We start from the raw sequence: 23,530 nt of genomic DNA, 5'->3' as shown, positions 1-23,530 counted from the left end.
TCCCAATTTCTGTTATGGACAGGAAGAGGGGCGAATTTAAACAGCACTAATTTCTCCTCTCATCACTTGTCCATAAACAGAAGGGTGTTTTGATTTTTTTTCCCACTTTATAAGCAGTGGCGTATTTCCCAACCCCTTGATTTTGGTGTGATCCAATTTTCTATTAATAACCCCATAAGAAACTTTGAGATAGGATGAACCCAAAGGGTTAGTTTATTTGCTCACACTCAAAATGCGAAAAGAGGGTTCACAATATCTCCCTCACATTCAGATAGAGGGATAGAGAAAAGAAAGATTTACAGTTCAGAGACCACAGAGAAAGAAACATGGTTTCATGTGGGTTCCAGAGTCCAGAATCAAAATCCAATAAGGTATTCCTTCATGGAAGTCCATGGGCTGAAAATCAATGTTGTAAAATTCACTTTTCCTGTGAGATAAGCATGAAGAGATGAATCAGTCTGTAGGCAATGGTACAGAACTTCCAGCAGAATCAAGGTAGATGGGGCCAGGTTTCCAACCTAGCCCAGAGCCCCTTCAGTGTGGCCTGCTAGTCAGATGTCAAACAGCAGACTGAGACTGTGCAGCTCAGCAAGGCAATATTATTTGTTCCACAAGCCAGAGGCCCATGTCACATGACTCCTACCTCTCCACCATTTTTGACAAAGGATATGTGTCCATCATCTGGATTCCAATGACTGGTAAATGTCTCAGCCATAAGGAATTGAAAGGAAGATTGTGGGGCCTTTTTCTTAGCAGACAATCCATCTGCTTCTGGCCAGCCTGGGTTATTAAATGCAGATGGCCTTTCTATAGCTCTCTTTGAAGTTAGGCTGCACAGTCCACAAGGGGTCATTAGTGAATCCTCAGAGATAATGGGGTGTGAGTTTTTCCTAAAACTGCCAAGTTTTTTGTTCTGGGGTCACAGACAGACACAGTTTCAGTCATTTTAAAGGTCTTTGTTCAGTTTTAAAAATTTTAGAAATAGTGAAGAGCATATCTACATGTATTTTATAACAATATACAGTGTGAGGTCTTAGTCCCTCGCAACATAGTAAACTGGTCTTCTTTGTCCATCTTTTTGAACTTGAAACAGCACTGTGCCCAAACTTGTAGATGATGTGTCCATTGCTACAATTGTTGGAAACTCTGGGTTATAGTGTGCTAATATCTCAGGTGATATGAAAAGATTTTTCACCTTGTTGAAAGCGTTTTGCAGTTTGACGTTCCAGCAGCACTGTTGGCCTTGTCTCAGTAGATGTCATAATGGCTTGTTGATTTCCGCCAGGTTCAGTATGAATTTGGCCACTTGATTTAGCATGCCAAGGAATCTTTGTAATTCTGTGATGGTTCTAGGCTGTGGGCACTCTCTAATCACCTTAGTTTTCTGCAGGTTGGCCTTAATTCCCAAAGTTTGCACAATGTGGCCTAAGAATTTTACCATAGTCTTTGCAAATTTACGTTTGTCGCTCTGTTGCTTCTTGTAGGACTTTGAGGGCTGCCCTCAGTTGACGGTCATGTTCTCCCTTCGATGAACTGTGTTTGAGAATGTTGTCCATCTGGCACATTACTCCTTTCATGCCTTCCAGGGTTTGAGAAATCTTAGGTACAGGAGAAATGCCGAATGGTAACCTGTTAAAACAATAACAGCCAAATGGGGTGATAAAAGTAGTTAGCAATCTGGATTCTTTGTCCAGAGGCCAAAAGCTTTTGTTAACATCCAATTTTGTGAATAGGGTGCTTTTTGCTAATTTGGCAAGACTTTCACCCATTGATAGAGTGGAAGTCCCACCCTCGAGATCTGCCGGCCTTTCTGATTGGCCAGCAGCTCTACTAGAACTCTAGAAGTCATAGTGGCTTTGCTGGGACTGCAAGGAAGCCAACAAAGAAGAGCAATGGCATCCGGAATGAGGTAAGTCCTGGATGTTTAGAGCAGGAAGAGATCGAACAGTCAGGGATAGATGTGGGAGGGTGGGTTTTCGAGGTGAGGTGGGGAGGAACAAAGGGAGCAGGTAACATCTTGTGGGGGGTGAGGTGTGCCTAATGCACACAGGGCACCCCTGAAAGGAACTCCCCCTATTGTAGTGTGGCCTTGTCACCTGTTTGTAATGGAGTTGCTCTGCAGACAGCTTTCTAAGTGGAAACATTAGGTTTATTTACAATACAGCCAGCAGCAACTACACATGTGCTTTCAACTCCATCTCTATCTCTGCACTGACTGTGGAGGTAGTCCACACTGCTAACACATTGGTTTACACAGATCATGTGATCTTACATCACAGGACTATTCTTAGAGGTACAGTCCAACATTTAACAAAATGATAATTACTACATTCCTCCCCCTTTAACTTTGCTGTACATATTGCGTTTACAAGTATATTTATCTCATGACATTTTAATATTTACACAGGTCATGAAATTTACAAGTTTAGTCTTTCAGTTGGTTTCCTGGTTTGTGTGGAATGTCGTAGCTCCACGACTTCAGCTTCTTTCTCAGGAACCAAGTTCTCTGGAACTGCATGAACGTCGGGTACCTCGGTGGGCACTTGCAGCTCAGTGATAGAGACATCAGACACGTCAGTCATTGGTTGAACATCTTCAACAGGAAACACTGGTTCAGTAATGGTTACAGGTGGAACCATACCTTGTTGTGGTATCTCTCTTTTTCTTAAATGGTCCACATGCTTATAGGTGGTCCGGCCTTCCACGTGGTATGATAATAGTCCGGTCACTGAACTTATTTTGCCAGATAACCACTTCGGTCCTCCACCGAAATTCTTTACATATACTGCTTCTCCAACAGTAAAATGTCTCTCACGACTATGCGAGTCATGCGCAGTTTTTGGTTTCCTTGACTTTTCTTCACCTTCCCCTCCAAATTAAGGCTCAGTCTTGTCCTAAGATGGCATCTCATCAACAATTCTGCAGGTGTTGCTCGTGTCATCGTGTGGGGGTCATCCAGTAGTGAAAAGGAAAGCATGCAAGCTTGGCCTCCAACGAATCACCTATTAACTCCTTCATGCCCGCTGTAAAAGTAAAACTGTAGAAAAATTAGGTAAAAATCACCCATAATAATTTATCATTCCTAAAAATGATATAAGTTCAGAGGCATTCTTGGGCGCAGGTGCCTCTCTTATTGCTTTAACCTTCTCTTCAACTGGGTGGAACCCCTGAGAATCTACCCAGTGGCCCAAATAGATTACTTCCTTTGCTTGAAAAGTGCATTTTTCCTTTTTCAGTTGCATAGGTTAACGAAATGTTCTTTTCAGCGAATCTAATTATCAGCACATCGTTTAAGTCGACTAAAACCTGAGGTAGTCCCTGCAGTAAGCTCTCCATTGTTCTCAGAAAGATGGAACAGGATGAGGAAACACTGAAAAGCTATATTGGTACAAGCCTTTATTAATTGTGATGAATTCCTAGGAGGTATCATCCAACTCTAATTGCTGGTATGCGTGACTTATGTCAAGCTTTGTATACGTTGTCCTTCCTGCTAGCTTGGCATATAGGTCTTCAGTTTTGGAATAGGTCCAGTTTTGCTGCTCTGTTGACCGTTAGTTTATAGTCCCCACAGATTTGGATGGTCTGGTCTGGTTTAAGGACAGGGACTATGGGTGCTGCCCATCTTGAGAACTGAACCGCTTTTATGACACCCAATTCCTCTAGCCGGTTCAGCTCAGCGTCACTCTTCTCTCAGGGTGTATGGCACCGGTCTTGCTTTCATGAAGCACAGGGTTGCTTCTAGACCCATGTAAATCTTGGCCTGCAGGCCTTGGACTTTTCCCAGTTTGTCTTTGAAGAAGGTGGCATACTTTTTAAGCAGCTCTGATAGCTCATTTGCTCTCAAGTGGAAGATTTTGGACCAGTTTAATTTAATCTTCTGCAGCCAATCTCACCCAAGAAGGCTTGGCCTTCACCTACTACCACCACCACGGGTATCTGTGCCGATTGGTTTCTATAATGGGCAGTTACTCTGCTGATACCTTTTACTTAGATTTCTTCGCCTGTATACGTTTTCAACTTGGTAGATGTTTGTTCCAAATTTAATTGATGTTCACCATTATTTAAATATCTGAAAGTGTGTTCCCCAAGTACAGTAATGGAAGCTCCTGTGTCTATTTCCATTTTCAAAGGTTTGCCATTCACTTGTACTGTAACAAATATTGGCACTGTCATCCCAACTTTCACTCTAAACAATGAATAAACGTCAGAATTTGTTGTTTCAGGCTCTTCTACACTGTAGATTTCATTGGGCTTCTTCTGTTATTTGCAAGCTGTTTAAATCTCTCTTTGCACTTTCCACGGGCGGGATGAGGTTTCCTAAAGCAAATAAAAATACAATAAAAAACTTAAAATTTAATTAATAGCATGCCCCTGCTCATGTTACAGAGTCACATGAGGGGATATTATTTTATTACACTTTTCATATCTTTTTTTTTGGAAAACTCTTCATCTCCCTGAGGCAGCTCTCAAGGAGATTCTCAAGCGTGCACTCAAAGTTCACACTCGCCCCGGTCACCCCCCTCCCCCCACCCGCACAGGCAGTGCTCAGCGTTGCCACTTGTGTTTCACGCTGGGCGGGCCTTAATTGGCTCGCTAGCGTGAAATCGCCTTTCAGCCTCGATTGTGGGCGGCAGTCGGCTTCCCGACCACCCCCGCCCACTCACGCTGAGCCTGCCTGGCAAGGACGAAATTCTGCCCTAGGTTTATTTACAATACAGCCAGCGGCAACTACATGTGTGCTTTCAACTCCATCTCTATCTCTACACTGACTGTGGAGGTAGCCTGCATTGCTAACATGTTGGTTTACACAGATCATGTGATCTTACATCACAGGACAATTCTTAAAGGAACAGTCCAACATTTAACAAAAGCATAATTACTACACCCCCCTTCCATTGTGTATATGAAAATGGCCTGTCCACTTTCACCTGCCTGCCCACGCCAACCATATTATGGCATGGCTCAGTAATATATAGGTCAGTTGGCCATTAATTAGTTATTTAGAAATGGTAGGTGGGCAGTCAATTTTGGCCTGCCTACTGTATTACGGGGGGTAGTTTGGAGCTGGGTGAAAAGGTGGTGGGCTAGCCACTCCTTGTATTTTATGTGCCCCTCCAACTGAAAAAACGCCTGGCAGCGGTGACAGGGATGGATAAAATCCAGCCCAAGAATTCATAGGAAGCTGTTGCGGGTTCTTGAGTTTTGTTTCAAAAATAAATGCTGGTTTGGACGTAAACCTTCATTTGTCAAGAATCAATGAAAGCTGAAGCACCTTAGGAATAACAGCAATCTTACCCGACTGATCGTCCTTCCCTCCTAAGCTACATTTTATCTTCATTACTTACCAGCAGCATACTTAAAACACATTCTTCAAATATGCTACTTACTGTGCACTGCCAATAAAATGCAATGAGACCTGAATTATAATTAACATGCTACAATGTGCATTAACAGCAATTTAGTATGGTTTTCAAAGTTTAATCAGCTTTGTAGGGCAATACAATAAAGGAAAATTGGATAAGTTACTTGATAAAAGTACAATTCTCAGAACATCCGGAGCGAAAAGCTTGTGAATTCCATTGTAGCTCAGTGCGACTTCAGTAAATTCAGAGCTCTCTGTTTACCCCAAGCTCTCACTTTATTGGTTATTGCAATCACACCACTGACACTAGAAACCGAGTATTTCATCCCTTGACAGGTCTTCACCTGGAGAGATGCAGTGTTTATGAAAGCATCAAAGCTGTGTTCCCGGGGTGTTCGCATTAGAACAGAGAATGATTTATCAAGGACAGTCCCTTGGGTGAGCTTAAGTACCAGCTGTGCAATACCAGCAGAGACAAAAGGTCCCTCAGTTCTCGAAATTACAGGTATTCCTGATTACAGACCCTGTCCTCAAGTTACAGCTGGGTAATAAGAACAAGTAGGTTTGCCGGTCACACAGAGTCAGACAGGGTGGAGCTTGTTCTCAGGCACTTCAAGAGGCTCCTTTTTTTCCACAAAAAAAAAGATACAGGTATAAGTATCGGGTCTGGACAGATGGCAGGAATCAGCCCCTCTCTGTGTGCAACTCCGAGAGGGGCTTCTACAAGTAGGGAAAGGGGGTGATTCCTGCCTTCTGTCTGGACCCGATACTTATACCTGTATCATTTTTTATGTAAAAACCATCTATTTGAAGAGCAAACATCAGGGACCTGAAGCCAATTCTTTCAGATTCAGTAGCAGATTGATCTGAAAACAAAGGTGCAGTTATAATTTCACTGACACTTTCACATCGATGGAATGGTGTTTCTGAAATGCACCCATGTAAAAAGTATAACTTGGGAGTCAGATCTCATCTGACTTTCAAGCACAGTAAAGTTGAAACTGCTAGGTCACCTACAGGAGGCCACCACACTGGGTGCAGTACAACTCAGGCCATGTGAGAAGCCACTTTTTAAGGGTACTCAAGTGGCCTGCTAGACCCTTTGGAGACTTCATAAACTTACCCTGTAACGTTCTTAATGTCAGGTAAAGGTGCCACACATGATCTAGTGTTAGCTACCCAAGAGTGTGACATACAGCTAACATTAAAACTCTGGTCTGTCACTCCACTGATACTGCTCTTATAATAAAGTTATCCCCATCTCTCACATGATACTGAAGGGGATGGAGAGTTGGAGAATTGCAGTATGGTCATACACTCTCCCATAAACAGATCTTATACCTGACAGTAAGATAAGGTAAATCTCCACAACTGAGATGTGGATTCCAGTTTGTTGGGCTGAGTTTCTTTCCCCACCTGTGTTTCTGTAGGACTTTAGGCAATGAACTGGTGATGAAATAAAATTGGCCAGTGATTTCACTTTGGCACTGCAGCACTCCAGCAGCAGTGTAGGATGTTTGATGAAACTTTACAGTTTTCTGCCACCTAAGAGATGTTAAGCACATGAATACTGCTACTTAACAATATGAATTACTTCCTAGCAAAACCACCAGCTACTCCTCAATGCCACATTGGCCAGAAATTTCCAGAACGCCATTACACACTTAAGCAGGGTTTCCCCCTGCTTTTCTGGCAAAGGTACTGTGACAGAGGGGGATCAACTCCAAGAAAATAATTTTGACAATTTTAAGAAAATATTAGAAACCAGTGAGCAAGTGGTTAATCAATGAGCAGGTTTACAGAGGGTTGAAGCAATTAGTATTAATTCATTGAAACATAAATTAGATGGATTCCTTTCAGAAAGCAACATTTTAGGATATAATGTGTGAGTTTTCTGAGACTTGACATGCGGAAAGTCCAACAAGCTTGGGTGGAAAGAGGTGACTTTGGATCTATGGTTCTAAAGCTCTCTACCGCTATGGTTTTCCTCACGTCAAAAGGGCTCTTTTGCAAACTAACCATAGCAATCATTATTCTTAATTAAGCAACAACTGCTTATTGCTGTATCCTGCATTTACCAGGATGGCAGAAGGTGAATTAGGTGAACTTTGTCTTTTTTGGTTTCACATTTCTATGTCCCCTGATATTTGGCATGATGAATGTGTAATTTTCCCTTTGTGATATGGTTTGTATCCAACTCAGTCTAACTGGGTGGAAACCCACTCTCTCTGGGTCCACTCTTTACAAAGGGAGAATAGTTTCAACTTTCAAGGAAGCCAAAATGCCAGCTAATGTAGAATCTGGGGAAACTCAAAATCACAGAAATGCTCTTTTAGAGTTGGATGTAGGGTACATTGCTATGGCCTCCACCTGAGGTCCTCAGCATCATAGATGCCAATTCTTCAGCCAAATCAATTCACGCTATGTGATATCAAGAAATGGCTGAAGGCGCTGGATGCTGCAAAGGCAATGGGCCTTGACAACTTCCCAGCTAAAGTACTGAAGGCTTGAGCTGCAGAGTTTGCTGCACCCCCTATCCAAGCTGTCCCAGTACAGCTACAACACTAGCATCTACCCGGTTATGTGGAAAATTGCCCAGGTATGTCTAGTTCACGAAAAGCAGGACAAATACAATCTGACCAATTACCTCCTCATCAGTCTATTCTCAATAATCAAGAACATGATGGAAGGCATCTTTGACAATGCTATCAGGAAGCATTTATTCACAATAACCTGCTCACTGATGCTCAGCTTGGGTTCTGTCAGAACTGTTTGGCTCCAGAATGCATTACAGCCTTGGTCAAAACATGGAAAGAACTGAACTTAAGATGTGAGGGTGAGAGCGATTTCCCTTGACATCAAGTCCACATTTGACCAAGTGTGACATCAAGGAGCTCTCGTAAAAGTGAAGTCAATGGGAGCGAGAGGAAAAATCTCAACTGGTTGGAGTCATACCTAGCACAAAGGAAACTGGTTGTGGTTGTTGGAAGCCAACCATCTCAGCCCCAGGACATCTAGAGTTCCTCAGGGTAGTGTCATATGCCCAACCATCTTCAACTGCTTCATTAATGACCTACCCTCCATCACATGGGCAGAAGTGGGGATATTCAATGATGATTACACAGTTTTCATAACCATTCGTAACTCCTCAGATACTGACGCAGTCCATGCCAATATGTAGCAAGACCCAGTCAACATTCAGGCTTGGGCTGATAAGTGGCAAGTAATATTCACACAAGTGCCAGGCAATGGCCATCTCCAACAAGAGAGAATCTAACTATCTCCACCTTGATGTTCAATGGTATTGCCATCATTGAATCCCCCACCATAAACAATGTGGAGGCTACAATTGACTATAAATGCAATTGGACCAGCCATATAAATAGGAGCAAAAATTGCTGGAAAAACTCAACAGGTCTGACAGCAACTGTGGAGAGAAAGACAGAGTTAATGTTTCGAGTCTGTATAACTCTTCTTCAGAACTCAGCCATATAAATACTTTGGCTTCAAGAGCACATCAGATGCTGGGCATTCTGTGTGAGTAACTCACTTTCTGCCGCATCAGCTACAAGACACAAGTCAGGAGTGTGATGAAATAATCTCCACTTTCCTGGATGCAAGCAGCTCCAACAACACTCAAGAAGCCCAACAGCATTTAGGACAAGCAATCTGCTTGATTGGCACTCCATGGACCACCTTAAGCATTTGCTCCCTCCACCACCAACGCACAACCAGCAATGTGCACCATCTACAAGATGCACTGCAGGAATTCACCAAGGCTCCTTCTGCAGCAGTTTCCAAACCCATGGCCTCTGCCAACTAGAAGGACACGGGCGGCAGATGCATGGGAACACTTCCACCTGCAAGTTCCCCTCCAAGCCACACAACACGATGACCTGGAACTGTATCACCATTCCGATCATACCTTTGGATCAAAAATATGGGACTCCCTTCCTAACAGCACCTACACCACATGAACTGCAGTGGTTCAAGAAGGTGGCTCACCACCACCTTCTCAAGGGCAATTAGAGATGGGCAATAAATGCTGGCCTAGCCAGCGGCACTCACATCCAATGAAAGAATAAAAAAAATAATAGTGAGAGAGCTAGATGAGGGTACTATTGCCTAAGTGAGGCTTTCTCAGCAGCAAAATCATAGAAACAGGAGTTGCCCATTAGCCCCTCAAGCCTGTTTCACCATTCAACAAGACCATGGCTGAGCTGCAACCTAACTCCTTACACACAGTTTTGTCCCATATCCTTTAATACCTCTGGTTAACAGAAATCTATCAATCTCAGATTTAAGGTTATTAATTGACCCAGCAGCGTCAACTGTCATTTACAGAAGAGAGTTCCAAACTTTTACCACCCTTTGTGTGTAGAAATGTTTCCTAACTTAAGTCCTGAAAGGGCAGGCTCTAATTTTTAGGCCTTGTTCCCATGTCCTCGGCTTTCCAACATGCAGAAACAGTTTCTCTCAATCTACCCTATCAGTTTCTCTTATCTTGAAAACTGTGATCAAATCAACCCTTAGTCATCTAAATTTCAAACCTACTTTGTATAATCTCTCATAATTTAACCCTTGGAGTTCAGTATCATTCTGGTAAATCTAGCCTGTGCTCTTTCCAAGGCATTCTGAAGGTGTGGTGCCCAGAACTGTTCACAGTATTCCAGATGAGGTCTAACCAGGGCTTTGTTCAGTGATAGCATAGCTACCCTTTGTATTCTAGTCCTAGATATAGGCCAATATTCTATTAGCCTTTTTGATTATTTTTTGTACCTGTTCCATTTTAATGATCTTTATACATTGATTCCTAAATCTCTTTAGGCCTCGACTGCATCTAGCTTTTTACCATTTAGAAAGTACACTGATACATGTCTTCCAAAGTCCAGTCAAAAAGGCCATAGCGCCAGGCATCTTGAGTTTCTCTGTCTGAACATTTCAAAACTCTCCAAATGACTCTCCCAAACCAGCTACTCGTATCAAACTGTGTTCCAGTGGGAACTGAGAAAGCAGTGAGCACTACTCAAATGTGGCCTCCTGATTTTTAACCTTCTTCTTCTTAGGCTGTCCCTTGGGGTCGAGGATGACTTGCTTCCACACTAAAAATGAGTTCTCAGGTGACTGGAGGGTCCAGTGTGCGACCTACAGTCTCTGTCACAGGTGGGGCAGATGGTGGTGGAGGAATGGGTGGGTGGGTTGCCCGGGTTGCCACGCTCTCCTTTCGATGTCAATGCTTGGCTTCAGCTAGGCCTTGACGGTGAGACTCGAGGTATTCAACTCCTTCCCGGATGTTTTCCCTCCACTTCCGGCAGTCTTGGGCCAGGGATCTCCAGATGTCAGTGGGGATGTTGCACTTTTTCAAGGAGGCTTTGAGGGTGTCCGTGAAGCGTTTCCTCTGCCCTCCTGGGGCTCATTTGCGTGTTGAAGCTCCGAGTAAAGCGCTTGTTTCGCGAGTCTCGTGTCAGGCATGTGGCCCGCTCAGCGGGCTTGGTCAAAGCCTTGAGCACAGTCAATGCTTCAATGCTGGGGATGTTGGCCTGAGCGAGAACACTGATGTTGGTGCACCTATCCTGCTAATGGATTTGCAGGATCTTGCAGAGGCAGCACTGGTATTACTTTTCCAGAGTTTTGAGGTGCCTGCTGTACATAGTCCACGTCTCTGAGCCATACAGGAGAGCGGGTATCACTACTGCTCTGAAGACCGTGAGCTTGGTGCCGGGTTTGAGGTCCTGGTCTTCAAACACTCTCTTCCTCAGGCGGCTGAAGGCTGCGCTGGCACACTGAAGGCAGTGTTGAACCTCGCCTCCAACATCTGCCCTTGTTCATACCTTCCAAGGTATGGGAAGTGGTCCACGTTGTCCAAGACCTCGTCATAGATTTTGACAACCAGGGGGCAGCGAAGTATGGAGGGGGCAGGCCAGTGGTGGTCCTTTGTCTTACGGATGTTTAGTGTAAGGCCTGTGCCATTGTACACCTCAAAGGTGTTGGCGATGGCTTGGAGCTCGGCCTCTGAGTGCGCGCAGATGCAAGCATTGTCTGCATACTGTAATTCAATGACAGAGGATGGGACGACCTTGGACCTGGCCTGCAGACGGCGGAGGTTGAACAGGTTCCTGTTTGTTCAGTAGTTTGGCTCCACTCCAGTGGTGAGCTTGCTGAAGGTGAGATGGAGCATTGCAGCAAGGAAGATCGAGAAGAACATTAGTATGATGACACAGCCTTGCTTGACCCCGGTCCGAACATGGATTGAGTCTGTGGTGGACCTGTTGGTCAGGTCACAGCTTGCATGTTTGCGTGGAGCAGGCGGAGGATGGTGACAAACTTTTGGGGGCAGCCAAAATGGAGGAGGATGCTCCATAATCCTTCGCAATTGAGTGTTGAAGGTTTTTGTGACGTCAAAGAAGACCATGTACAAGGGTTGGTGCTGTTCCCTGCATTTCTCTTGCAGTGGCTGTGAGGTGAAGATCATGTCCATTGTGCCCCTAAGTGGGTGGAATCGACATTGTGACTCTGCGAAGTGCTCTTCAGCCACAGGGAGAAGGCGATTGAGGAGGATTCATGCGATGACTTTCCCTGTGGCCGACAGCAGGAAGATTCCTCTGTGGTTACCGCAGTCAGACTTGTCACCTTTCTTGAAGATGGTCACAATTATGGCACCTATGAGATAAATTGGCATACTCTCCTCCTTCCAGATACCACCCAGTAACCGTCTGATAGAGTGCAGCTCAATCTTGCCTCAAGCTTGGGAAACCCACTCAGCAGTCGTTAATTTTGTATTGGGCTCCTACTTGCATTATAGGACCTTGACTTACATATGTTAATGGTTCTCTTGCCTCTCCATGGCAGGACACTCAGATATCCCATGATGGGGGAGTAATTATCAAGACCATAGTTTCTACCACAACCAGTAACCTTGGAAGTGAATTATACAGCTTCATCATACTGTGTAAATGTTGAACATTAAAATGTTAGAAAGCGGTTCACATGACTGAGTCACTAAAGTGCAGCCACTGTAGGTAAGTATAGCAGAATATCTGCGCTGGGAATAAACCATGGGCTAGCAGGGAGTCAACTGACTAGTTAATCTGTCCCCTTTAGAGGATGGCACATCCGACAGCACAGCACATCCTTGGTACTGCTGTGGAGTGTTGAGCTAGATTTTGGGTTTAAACATTTAGATAAGGGTGAACAAGCTTCCAAATGACACGCTGTGAGCACTGAGATTAATACTATATTGGGGGAAGGGAAATACAAGCAGTATTTGGACAACCTTGACAGACTGGCTGTCATTGCAACTGACAGTTCAATTAAAGAGTCAGTGTGCTGACTGCCTCAGGCCACAGGTGAAAGACATCAAAAATTCAATTTAAAAAATAATTTAGATCTTTATCAAAAATATGTATATACAGTACAGCAGGACAGATGCAACACATTTAATTCATTCATATCAATTATTCTGTAATTGATGTGAGGTACAAATGTATACCCAGCTGTTTACAAGAGCAACATTTATAATGCAGAAATCAAATAGTCCTTCATGTGTAAAATGCCTTGACCAGAGCAGATTGCTATTAATTTATTTAGACCAAGGTCAATTCTTGGTCCTTTCTGTAAGGTCTACAATTCATCCTGTAGTCTTGTTTTAAACCCATCCTGGAGGACTCAGTGGCTTGTAGCGAAATAGCGACCTAAGATAGGCAGAATGGCATGTTCACACATAACCAGGATTAACAGTGCACCTTCTGCCTTACTGTAAAGTGGCTCTTTACTCCGCCACATTCTTGGCAATAAAGTGTAACCACAGCCGAACCAACAACCAAGTGGGGCTTTGAATTTAGATGTTCAACTACGCTGGCTGACCTACGTTACAATGGTGACCACACTTCAAAAGTACATCATTGGCAGTAAAGCACTTTGGAATGTCCTGTGGTCATGAAAGGTGCTACATAAATGCAAGTCTTCCTTTTTTTTCTTTTTCCTGTCCCAACCCTGACCCATGACACCTTGCAAAATGACCCCTTAAATACAGTTACCGGTGTGGAAACAGTATCAGTAGTAGAATTGCTGCGTTAAATATTGCAGCTGTCTATTATAGAGAAGAATGGTCAAATGTATGTTCTTTTGCTATGAATATAGAAAGGCCTGACTGGATATTGTTTTTGGGTTGATCTATTTCTAAATAAAAATATCTTGGTCTATGTCATAACATGGTGACAGTGCATCCATCACTAGTTCAGAAAATTAAAAGCTGCAGCCTGGTAATTGCTCGGTCCTTGCACTCCAAACACTATGCAGACTAATTAGTCTCTTTCTCCAAGATACATTTTCACTCACTTGCTGCTACCAGGGTGGGATATAGACCCCCCCACCCCCACCACACCTTGCTTCCCCAGCTTCAGCTTACATGGCTGATACATCTGGGGCACCTGTGGGGAAACGTCCCAGTCTGAATGAGTAATGTAGTTACCGGGAATGGAGAAATGTCAAACAGTCTTGGGTCTTCCCCAAGAAATACAGTGAATCCCCCTCACCCCACCCCAGCCTCACCTTCACCCCCACATATACTCAAACCAGCTCTCAGGAGGTAAACCCAGGTGGGGAGCAGTAATCCAAACACAGGCAAGGTTGACTCAATGTGATTGGCAATCAAGAGCCTTCACCACTCTGGTAACATTGTGCTCCAAAGCCCAAGACCAAATCACTTTCACAATGGAGACTGAGGCCCAAGAATACACACTGCATTCCCAGCAAAGAAATGATGTAAAATTGTTTCTAATCAAGTAAAAAAAATGGCATACCAACCAGGGAAACACATGCCTTTGGTCCTGAAATATTCTGCAGTGCAATGACTGCGAAGCTCAATGTGGTTTTCCAAGTCCAAAGCTGGATGCCTGTTTATATTTATAAAGATACTTCCCTCTGAACTTGCTGCCAAATTTAAACCTGGGCCTGAATTTTACCCTTGGCAGGCGTGATCAATCGACAGGCACAGGAGCAGCCAGGAAACAGGCCCCTGACTGCAATCGGCACCCGGCCGGGATTTCACACTGACTGGCCAATTAACGGCTAACCAGCGTGAGGTGCACACTGAAAAGCTCAGCGCTGCTGGGGTGGGGGCGAGAAGAGGGTGGGCGAGTGCAGTGCTGAGGCAAGGGTTGCCCTGCGGTTGAGGTGACTTCGGGGGGGCAAGAACTGCACTGCAGTTGATTGTAGTGCATAAGCATGTGCGGGGTTGTGGGGAGGGAAGCGACCAGGCATTAGGGAAGCCTTGTATGAAGTGACCATTCCTCTGCAGCTGAGACAGATCAGACACAGCCACATTGACATACTTGGAGTCGAGCCTCTAGCTTACCTGCCCACTCAAACAACGCAGAGACAAGAAAGTGCCATGAGCTTTTCAGCCCTCAGGCACAGACTGAAACTAACGTGTGTTTCAGTGGACTGCAGTACCGTTGGACGACTGGGCATGTTGTACAATCTCCTTGCTAAAGCTGGCCATGGAGCAGTCACGGCTGGAGGTGCTCACAGCCCCTAGCAATGTCATCATCCCGGTTTGGACCAGTCTCCCCCACTATTCAAGCTAACAGTGCAGCCTTGCAGTGCAGGTTAGGAGAATGCCTGTGCCTGAGCTGAGAGTACAGCATGCAGTCCAATGGGCAAAGCTGCTGCCAATCGGTCAGGTGGAGTGGGGCAGAAGTGGATGGGATTTTGGGCAGCCATGCAGCGCACTAAACTCTGGCCATCCAAATGGTGGCCAGCACTCTCTGGGATGCGCTAAGGAGCCTTCAGACTTCACCAAGAGAGGTTCTTAGTGCACCCAAGCTAACCCACATGTCTCTCTCTTTCACCCTACAGGAGGAGTACATCAGGAGCATGGAAACTGGTGAACTAGCTGTATGCCTCATGGTGTACAGAGAGTGGAGACAACAGAGAAGAGACTGGCTGAGGCGCTTGGCTGTGCAGAGGGGGAAGCAGCACCCTCAGGAACAAGGGGTGGCCGGGTCTCCTGAACAACTACAGCGAGCTGTTACTGTTCGGCGCCTTGCTAGACCCAGGGTCTATAGACACGGCCTTTTATTACTGCAGTTGACCGAGAACCAGTGTCGTTGAAGACTGCGTATGCCTAGGGAACTGGTTGGTCACATCTGCCACCTGCTGTAGGATTTGGCGCCACGGGGACATGGAGGGCATCCACTGCCAGTGCCCATGAAATGCCCATGACCGTGTGCTCAATTTTTATGTCAGTGGCTCCTTTCAGGGCTCCACAGGTGACCTCTGTGGGATATCACAAGCCTCCACCCACAAATGCATCCATGAGGTCATGGATGCCATTTTTGCGAGGACACACAACTTTGTGCGTTTCACCTGGGACCAAGAGAGCCAGGATGCAAGAGCGATTGGATTTGCCCAGGTCTCGGGTTTCCCACCGGTGCAGGGTGCCATCGGCTGCATTCACGTGACACTCAGATCTCCGTTGCAACACGCGGTCAACTATGTCAACTGCAAGTGCTTCCATTCGCTGAATATGTAGCTGGTGTGGGACCACCACAAACACATCCTGCAGGTCTGCGCACAGTTTCCAGGGAGTGTTCACGACTCCTACATTCTCTTCGGTTTAAAAACCCTAACGTCTTCCAGGGTCCACAGAGGCTGCAGGGACGGCTCCTCAGGGACAAGGGCTACCCACAGAGGACCTGGCTGATGACACCCGTGCAGCGGCCTCAGACAGCAGCAGAGCGAAGGTACAATGAGGCTCATGCTGCATCTTGCACCTTGGTGGAGCAAATCATCAGGATGCTGAAAATGAGGCTCCAGTGCCTGGATCGGTCTGGTGGAGCCCTGCAATATAATCCACAGAGAGTGACACGTATCGTTGTAGCCTGCCGCACCCTTTCCAACCTGGTGCTGCAACGGGGAGAGGAGCTGTCTCAGGAGGAGATGGAGGAGCTGCATGTCTCTGATGAGGAGGATGTCAATGGGGATGAGGGTGAGGAGGTCCTCATAGGCGATGATGACGACGATGAGGCCCTCGCACTGGCCAGATGAGGCAGGTGTGCTCAGGAGGCCCTCAAAGCTGCTAGATTCATGGGTGATGATGAACATTCAGTGAGGCACCATAGATCCTCACATTGCATCTGTGAATGTTTGATTCCAGTCTGGCTGATGGCAGGGCACATACCCTGTGATAAGGCTCCTGTCATGGAGAGACAGCAGAGACCCTAATAGTCACTCGATTCCAGAAGGATGATGATGACGACCTGCAGTGAGCACATTCACATAGATCTTCACATAGCCTCTGTGAATGTCTGACTCCTATCTGGCTGAGGGCAGCTCACTTGCGCTCTGTGATCAGGGTCATATCATGGAGACACAGCCGTGAAACTTTAAGTGCAGTGTTTGTGGCCTTTGTCAGCCTTCAGCACCTGACCCCTTCAGGAGCACAGCATCACTGGTCACAGATGCTGATGGAGAGAGGCAGAGAAAGAGAGAGAGAGAGAGAGAGAGAGAGATGCTGCTGCAGGACAGAGAGGCCAGGAGACAAGGGTTTTTGATTTAACATCTGAGGTGGGTGTCTGGGCCTTTGTTTGGTGGGGGCTGATGACAGCCATGTGCTTTGTAGGGGGAGGAGAGAAGGCCACTGCAGAGACTTGGGAGACAAGGGGTGTGTGTCTGTTGTTTAAGATCTTGCCAACAACTCCCCCCTCCTCGCTCTGACCGTATCTGAGTCCAGGTAGCTGGTGCTGCTTGATGATGAGGGACAGAGCTGACTCCTGTGTGCCAGGTAGTACCAGCTGCCTGGTGAAGACATCGCCTGCACCCCCCCGCCCACTGGAAGAATGTTGAGGCCCCCACCCACACTCCACTCCATCGAGTGACACCCGCCTACCCTTTATACCCTGTGTCTCCCTGTCCTTTACCCCTCTCCCTCCTCTCCTCTCTGTTTTTGTCATCCTGGAGGGGGAGGTTACACTATCCTTTCCCCCTCTCCCTGGGGTGGGATATTGTTGAATATAGAGCTCGGGGTGGGTGTGGCTCAGCCCCTATGGCTGTGACAGGGTCGCCTGTAGCCGGGCCTTCCCGGGAAAACGTGGAGGCGGTGAAAACTTATGCGGGTGCAGCTGCTTCTGTGGCCCCTGCTGCTCCCGCAGTCCCACCACCTTTCCACCTCCTCACCAAAGCCCCGGAGGTGAAGAGTTACACCCACCCCGACATGACCATCGGGGCGTGCGTCAAGGCTATGGCTGGGGTTGTCGCTCCTTCAGGTTTAAAATAGTTCTCTCCTTCTTGCATTTTACATTAGGTGATGGTAGCACATACTTCTGACAATGAAGACAACCATAGCCAGCCTCAACATCCACGGCAGCAGGGACACACAGCGCAGGTTCCAGAACTTCTCGGTCCTCTGGGACAGGAAGTATGCATTGTGCTTCCTGCAGGAAACTCATACCGTTCCGGGAGATAAAACTACGTGGCTCCTGGAGTGGTGATGGGGGGGTGTCTACATGAATCACCTAGCCTCCAATTCTGGTGATGCTTCACTTTGTGAATGTGTACGCTCCCCTGGGCTTGCAGCAGCAAGCGAGCTTCTTTGAGGAAGTGTCCACTCATCTGGGCTCCATTGACGTGGACAAGTGCATCGTCCTTGGGGGGGGATTTCAGCTGTACCCTCGGGGCCCGGAACCATCACAGTGCCCAGCACCGCATGCTAGGTGTTAGTAAGCTGAGGGACCTGGTCGGGTCCTACGACTTGGTGGACGTCTGGTGAAATCTCCATCCCGACTCCAGCGTTTTCACTTTTGTGTCACCTGGAGTCGGAGCGTCTAGACTTCACCGCCTTTACGTTTCCAAGGCGTTCATGTCCTGCATTTCATTGGCTTCTCTGTGGCAGGTACCGTGCACAGACCACCGTCTGATGTGGGCAGAGCTCGCTCCGTTCTCGGACGGGGTCCGCGTACTGGCACTTTAACAACCTGCTGCTGGAGGATGAGCGGTTCCTGGACTCGTTTCGTCGTTTCTGGGCCGGCTGGAGAAGGAAGCGGGGAGGCTTCCCCTCCTTGAGGCTCCGGTGGGACGTGGGCAAGACTCACGTCCACATCATCTGTCAGGAGTACGTGAGGGGGTCGACAAAGAGGCAGAAATCCAGGGTCGAGGAGTTGGAGAAGGAGGTGCTCGACCTGGAGGCATGTCTCCGTCAGCCCAATGCGGACCCGGCCCTGCGGTTGGTGTACGATGAGAAGAAGGGCGCGCTGCGGGACCTGCAACTCGTCGGGTCCCGGGGCGCGTTTGTGAGGTCACGGATTCGGTTCCTCCAGGACCTGGACCGTGGCTCCCCTTTCTTCTACTTGCTGGAAAAAAGGCAAGGGGTCCGTCAGCAGCTCCTTACGCTGCTGCCCAACGTCGGATCCCTCGTCTCGGATCCGGAGGGCATCAGGGCCATTGCCCGAGACGTTTACACTGCCCTGTTCTCTCCGGATCCGTCCAGCGAGGATGCTTGCAGAGTTTTGTGGGAGGACCTGCCGCAGGTCGGCCCGGAGGGCACCGGAAAGCCTGACTCCCCTATAAGTCTGGGGGAGCTGACCGGCGCCCTCGACAGCCTCTCCAGGGGCAAATCCCCGGGACTGGACGGGCTGACCGTGGAGTTCTTCAGAGCGTTCTAGGACATCCTGGGGACCGACTACGCAGAGGTCCTGGGGGGGAATATCGCTATCGGGGAGATGCCCCTCTCATGGGTGCAGATTGGTCATTGCCCTGCTACCAAAGAAGGGGGGTCTCTGGCACCCTAAGAACTGGCGTCCGATCTCCCTCCTCAGCACGGATTACAAGATCTTTGCCAGGGCAATGTTTTCTCGCCTTGGCACCGTGCTGGACCACATGATCCACCCTGACCGGTCCTACACCGTCCCGGGCTGTACCATTTTTGATAATATCCATCTGGTCCAGGACGTCAACCACATTTCCCAGGTGACTGGTCTGTCGAGCACCTTCCTGTCTCTTGACTAGGAGAAGGCGTTTGACAGGGTGGGTCGCGAATATTTATTCGGGACTCTGCGAGCATTTGGGTTCGGGACGCATTTTGTTGTCCGGATCCGATTTCTGTACACTGCCGCAGAGTGTCTAGTGAAGGTTAACGGGTCCCTGGCGGCGCCCCTTCACTTTGGGAGAGGAGTGCGTCAGGGCTGCCCCCTGTCTGGCCAATTGTATTCCATCTGCATGGAGGCTTTCCTGCACCTCTTGCGGAGGAGGTTGTCGGGATTGGTTCTGCGCGGGCCGGGCATCGGGGTGGTCCTTTCGGCTTATGCCGATGATGTGCTTCTTATGTTTAGCTGACCTGCGGAGGATGCGCGAGTGCCAGGAGGTCTACTCTGCCGCGTCCTCTGCCAGGATCAACTGGGGCAAATGTTCTGGACTCCTGGTCGGTCAATGGCTGATAGATCCCCTACCCAAGGAGCTCAGGCCTTTTACCTGGAGCAGGATCAGTTTCCTGGAGATCCACCTCTGCCCTGCTGAGGAACCCTGGCTGGCGAACTGGCAGGAGCTGGAGGCCAAAGTCACCACTCGCCTGCGGCGCTGGACAGGACTGCTCCGAGTGCTGCCTTACCGGTTTCGAGTTCTAGTCATAAACTAGCTGATTGCCGCCATGTTGTGGTACCGGCTGGTCACTTTGATCCCTCCCCTGGACTTTGTCATAAAAATCCAGAGAATGCTCGTCGACTTCTTCTGGGACAAAAGGCCACACTGGGTCGCTGCTGAGGTTCTGAGTCTCCCGCTTGTGGAGGGCGGTCAGGCGCTGGTGTGCCTACGCACCCAGGTGGCGACTTTCCGCCTTCAGGCCCTGCAGCAATACCTTTACATTGAGCATCCTCCGAGATGGTGTGCCCTGGCGACGTATTTCTTCTGCCAAGTGCACGGCCTGAATTATGATGTGCAGCTCCTGTTTATAGACCTGAGGGGCCTTCGTGGCTCCTTGCAGGCATTGCCCATCTTTTACCAGGACCTGATCAAAGTCTGGAACATGGTCACCTCGCAACGCAGCTCTCCCCCATCAGGAGTAGCGGCTATCGTCAAAGAGCCGCTGCTCAGGAATCCGCCCCTCCGCCCTTTTAAATGGCTGGTGGAGAGGAGGGCTGTGGCTGCTGGGGTGACCAGGATCGGGGACGTGCTGGGTGGCGGAGAAATGGGCTAGATGCTCCCACAGGAGTTGGTGCATTGCAAGTCCATGGACGTCTGGCTCGCAGCCAATGCCACTCAAGACCTTAGGACGGTTGTGCTCGGCCCCAACATCATTCTGGGTTTCGAGGTGGCCCAGGTGGTCTTCCATCTGAGCGTTCCCCTGTTCGGACAGAATTCCACATCGGCTCCTAGCGCCAAAACTTCTCTCAGGATCCGGTGCCCCGCAACCTGAGTCGCCTCGTGGAAATGCCTTCCATGCCCTTTAGCCTGGCGTGGAGGGGTTTCCTGTATGGGCTGCTGCTGCACACCCTTCACTTCCTTGTCCTCGCCCACCGCCCGGACACGCCCTGTTGTGCCTTGTTGCCATCCGGCGGCAGTGGTCCTCAGTGAGGGACTTTCCATTGGAGACCTGGGGTGGAGAGTGTTGCACGCATCGGTCCCATACAACTGTAGGTTATGTCAGTTCATGGACTCCCAAGGTACCTGCACCTTTTGCGGCCTTGTGGAGTCTGTGGACAACGTATATATAGGGTGTTGTAGGCTGCACTTCCTTTTCAGTTATTTAAAAAACCTTTTACTGTTGTTTTGTTTGCACTTCAGTCCCACGCTCCTGATTTACGCGCACCCAAGCGGAGGGGGGCCAGGAGGGAGGAGGGCCTCCTCGTGAACCTGCTCCTGGGCCTGGCAAAATTGGTCATTAACATGTCCAGGCAGCAAGCGATCGAGGGAGTCATCTGACCTGACTGTCTGCCCCTCTTCCGCGGCAATGTTCGCGGCCGGGTGTCCTGTGGCTGGGTGTCCCTGGAAGGGGAGCACGTGGTGTCTGCCGGCATTGTCGAGGCCTTCCGTGCTCAGTGGGCACCGCGCAGACTGGGGTGTTTTATTGACCATGTTACTCTCATTTTGGTTAATGTTTGCAAGTTTCCTTTAAATTTTGTCTTTGTTTTTGCAGTTTCCCTTTAAGGGACTGCTTTTTACTTTGTCCCTGATTTTGTTAATTTGGTTTATTTGTTTAACTCAAAAGAGTTACATCTTCTCAACCTTCCTAACCCTGCCACTACATACGAATGTATGATTAAGGAGCAGGAGTAGGCCATTTGGCCCCTCGAGCCTGCTCTGCCATTTAATAAGATCGTGGCTGATCTGATAGTAACCTGAAACCTGCATCCCACCTACCCCCGATAACCTATCACCCCCTTGTTTATCAAGAATATATCCACCTCTGCCGTAAAAATATGCAAAGACCCTGCTTCCACCACCTTTTCAGGAAGAGAGTTCCAAAAATTCACGGCCCTCTGAGTGAAAAAGTTTTGCCTCATCTCCATTTTAAATGAGCAACCCCTTATTTGGTGCTCCCCCGACATCCACAGCAGAGGTGGAAGCAGCCTGCTGACTGCTACACCCTTTCTATGATGACCTTGACGGGCATCCTCTGGAGGACCGAGACCTGGAGGGCCTCGGCCTGCTTTTGGGGTCCTGCTGTGTGGCAGTGGTACCCTCCTCAGCCTATGTAGCTGGTGCTGTTGAGGTCACAGGAAGAGGGGATTCGGATGGGCTGGACAGTCCCAGAGTCACCTGGGTGGATGGCCCCGGGGAGTGCACCTGCTGATCCTCCTCCCTATGGGTGCCCGAGGGCCCCTGGCTGACTCCTTGAGGAGAAGGGGAAGCTGGAGTGAGATTGAGCTGCCCTACACCCTTCTTGCGTAAGGACTGTTGGAGGCCAACTATGGCATCAACGATGGAGTTGAGCCTGCGCAGAAGTGCAGGTTCAATGTTCTGGATCAAACTCTCCATCCTATTAGTGTTGGCCTCGATGCATTGGTATGCCAGCGCTATCACCTCAGACTGAAGGCAGATGGACTACTCCATCATGCCGTATAATCTGAGGAGTGCAGCGGACATCCCTTCCTGGTGTTCCCAAGCTTGCCTTTGCAGCTCCAGCAACCGTGATATGAACGAATCCAAAGGCTCATCATCTGACTCGGACTCAGCAAATTCCTGGCCTCCAGCAGTCCTCAGAGTGCCAGAGCCCTGGGAAGTCCATACCTCCACCCGCTATTGATCAAAAAGTGTGATGTGCTCATCACAATGTGACCCCGAAGCTGGTCTAAAGCTAGGCCCCACCGAGGTGTGTGTCTCTGCGCTGATGAGGGGTGTGGGTGAGCGCTGTGACAGGACTTCAAGGAGGGTGCCTTCAGATTCCTCTTCTGAGGTTTCTTTGGGGCTTGCTTCGCGGCCCTGGGTCGTGGACTTCGTCGGCTGTTTCTTAGATGTGCCTGTGGAAGCAAGGAGAGATAATTAGTGCATGGCAATGGCCTGTGAATCAGGACACATCACTCACAGCATGGTTGTGTAATGGATGTTGCACTGCTGGATCCGCACTCAGTAGAGCACCATCGACCTCACCGTCAGCACAGGACTGGTCCAGATCCTCACCAGCCAGCTGGATGGCTCTGTTTTCAAAGTTTGTAAGGACCTTGATTTCAGGCATTCCTCCACCGGTCTGCGACCTCTCCCTGTTGTTGTGTGCCAGCTTGTCGTGCATGAATAGAGATGGAGAGAGTGTAAGCAGGATGTCTGCTAGACCAGATGATAAGTATGCCTGGCATGTGTGGGTAGAGAGTGGTCCCATGGACGGAATGAGGACAAACTTGGACTTCCAGAAGGCCTTTGACAAGGTGCCGCACAGGAGGCTGCTCAGTAAGATAAGAGCCCATGGTGTTAGAGGCAAGGTACTAGCATGGATAGAAGATTGGCTGTCTGGCAGGAGGCAGAGAGTGGGGATAAGGGGGTCCTTCTCAGGATGGCGGCTGGTGACTAGTGGAGTTCCGCAGGGGTCAGTGTTGGGACCACAACTTTTCACTTTATACGTTAATGATCTAGATGAAGGAATTGAGGGCATCCTGACTAAGTTTGCAGATGATACAAAGATAGGTGGAGGGACAGGTAGTATTGAGGAGGCGGGGAGGCTGCAGAAGGATTTGGACAGGTTAG

At 48.3% G+C, this 23,530-nt stretch overlaps 1 protein-coding gene across 1 annotated transcript in view; it reads right to left on the bottom strand.

Annotated features, from left to right (window-relative positions):
- Positions 1-249: 249 nt before the first annotated feature.
- The window catches only part of kremen1 (kringle containing transmembrane protein 1), a 256,485-nt gene continuing 233,204 nt past the window's right edge, over positions 250-23,530 (bottom strand). Inside the window, exon 10 of the transcript XR_013578183.1 lies at positions 250-1,629. The gene's annotated coding sequence lies outside the window, so the exon portion shown is untranslated. The remainder of the gene's footprint in view (positions 1,630-23,530) is intronic.

Source organism: Cetorhinus maximus, chromosome 12 (genome assembly GCF_964194155.1).
Source record: "Cetorhinus maximus chromosome 12, sCetMax3.hap1.1, whole genome shotgun sequence".
Classification (NCBI taxonomy): Eukaryota; Metazoa; Chordata; class Chondrichthyes; order Lamniformes; family Cetorhinidae; genus Cetorhinus; species Cetorhinus maximus.
Note: the sequence above shows the minus strand (reverse complement) of the source record. Positions and strands in the feature narration are given on the sequence as shown.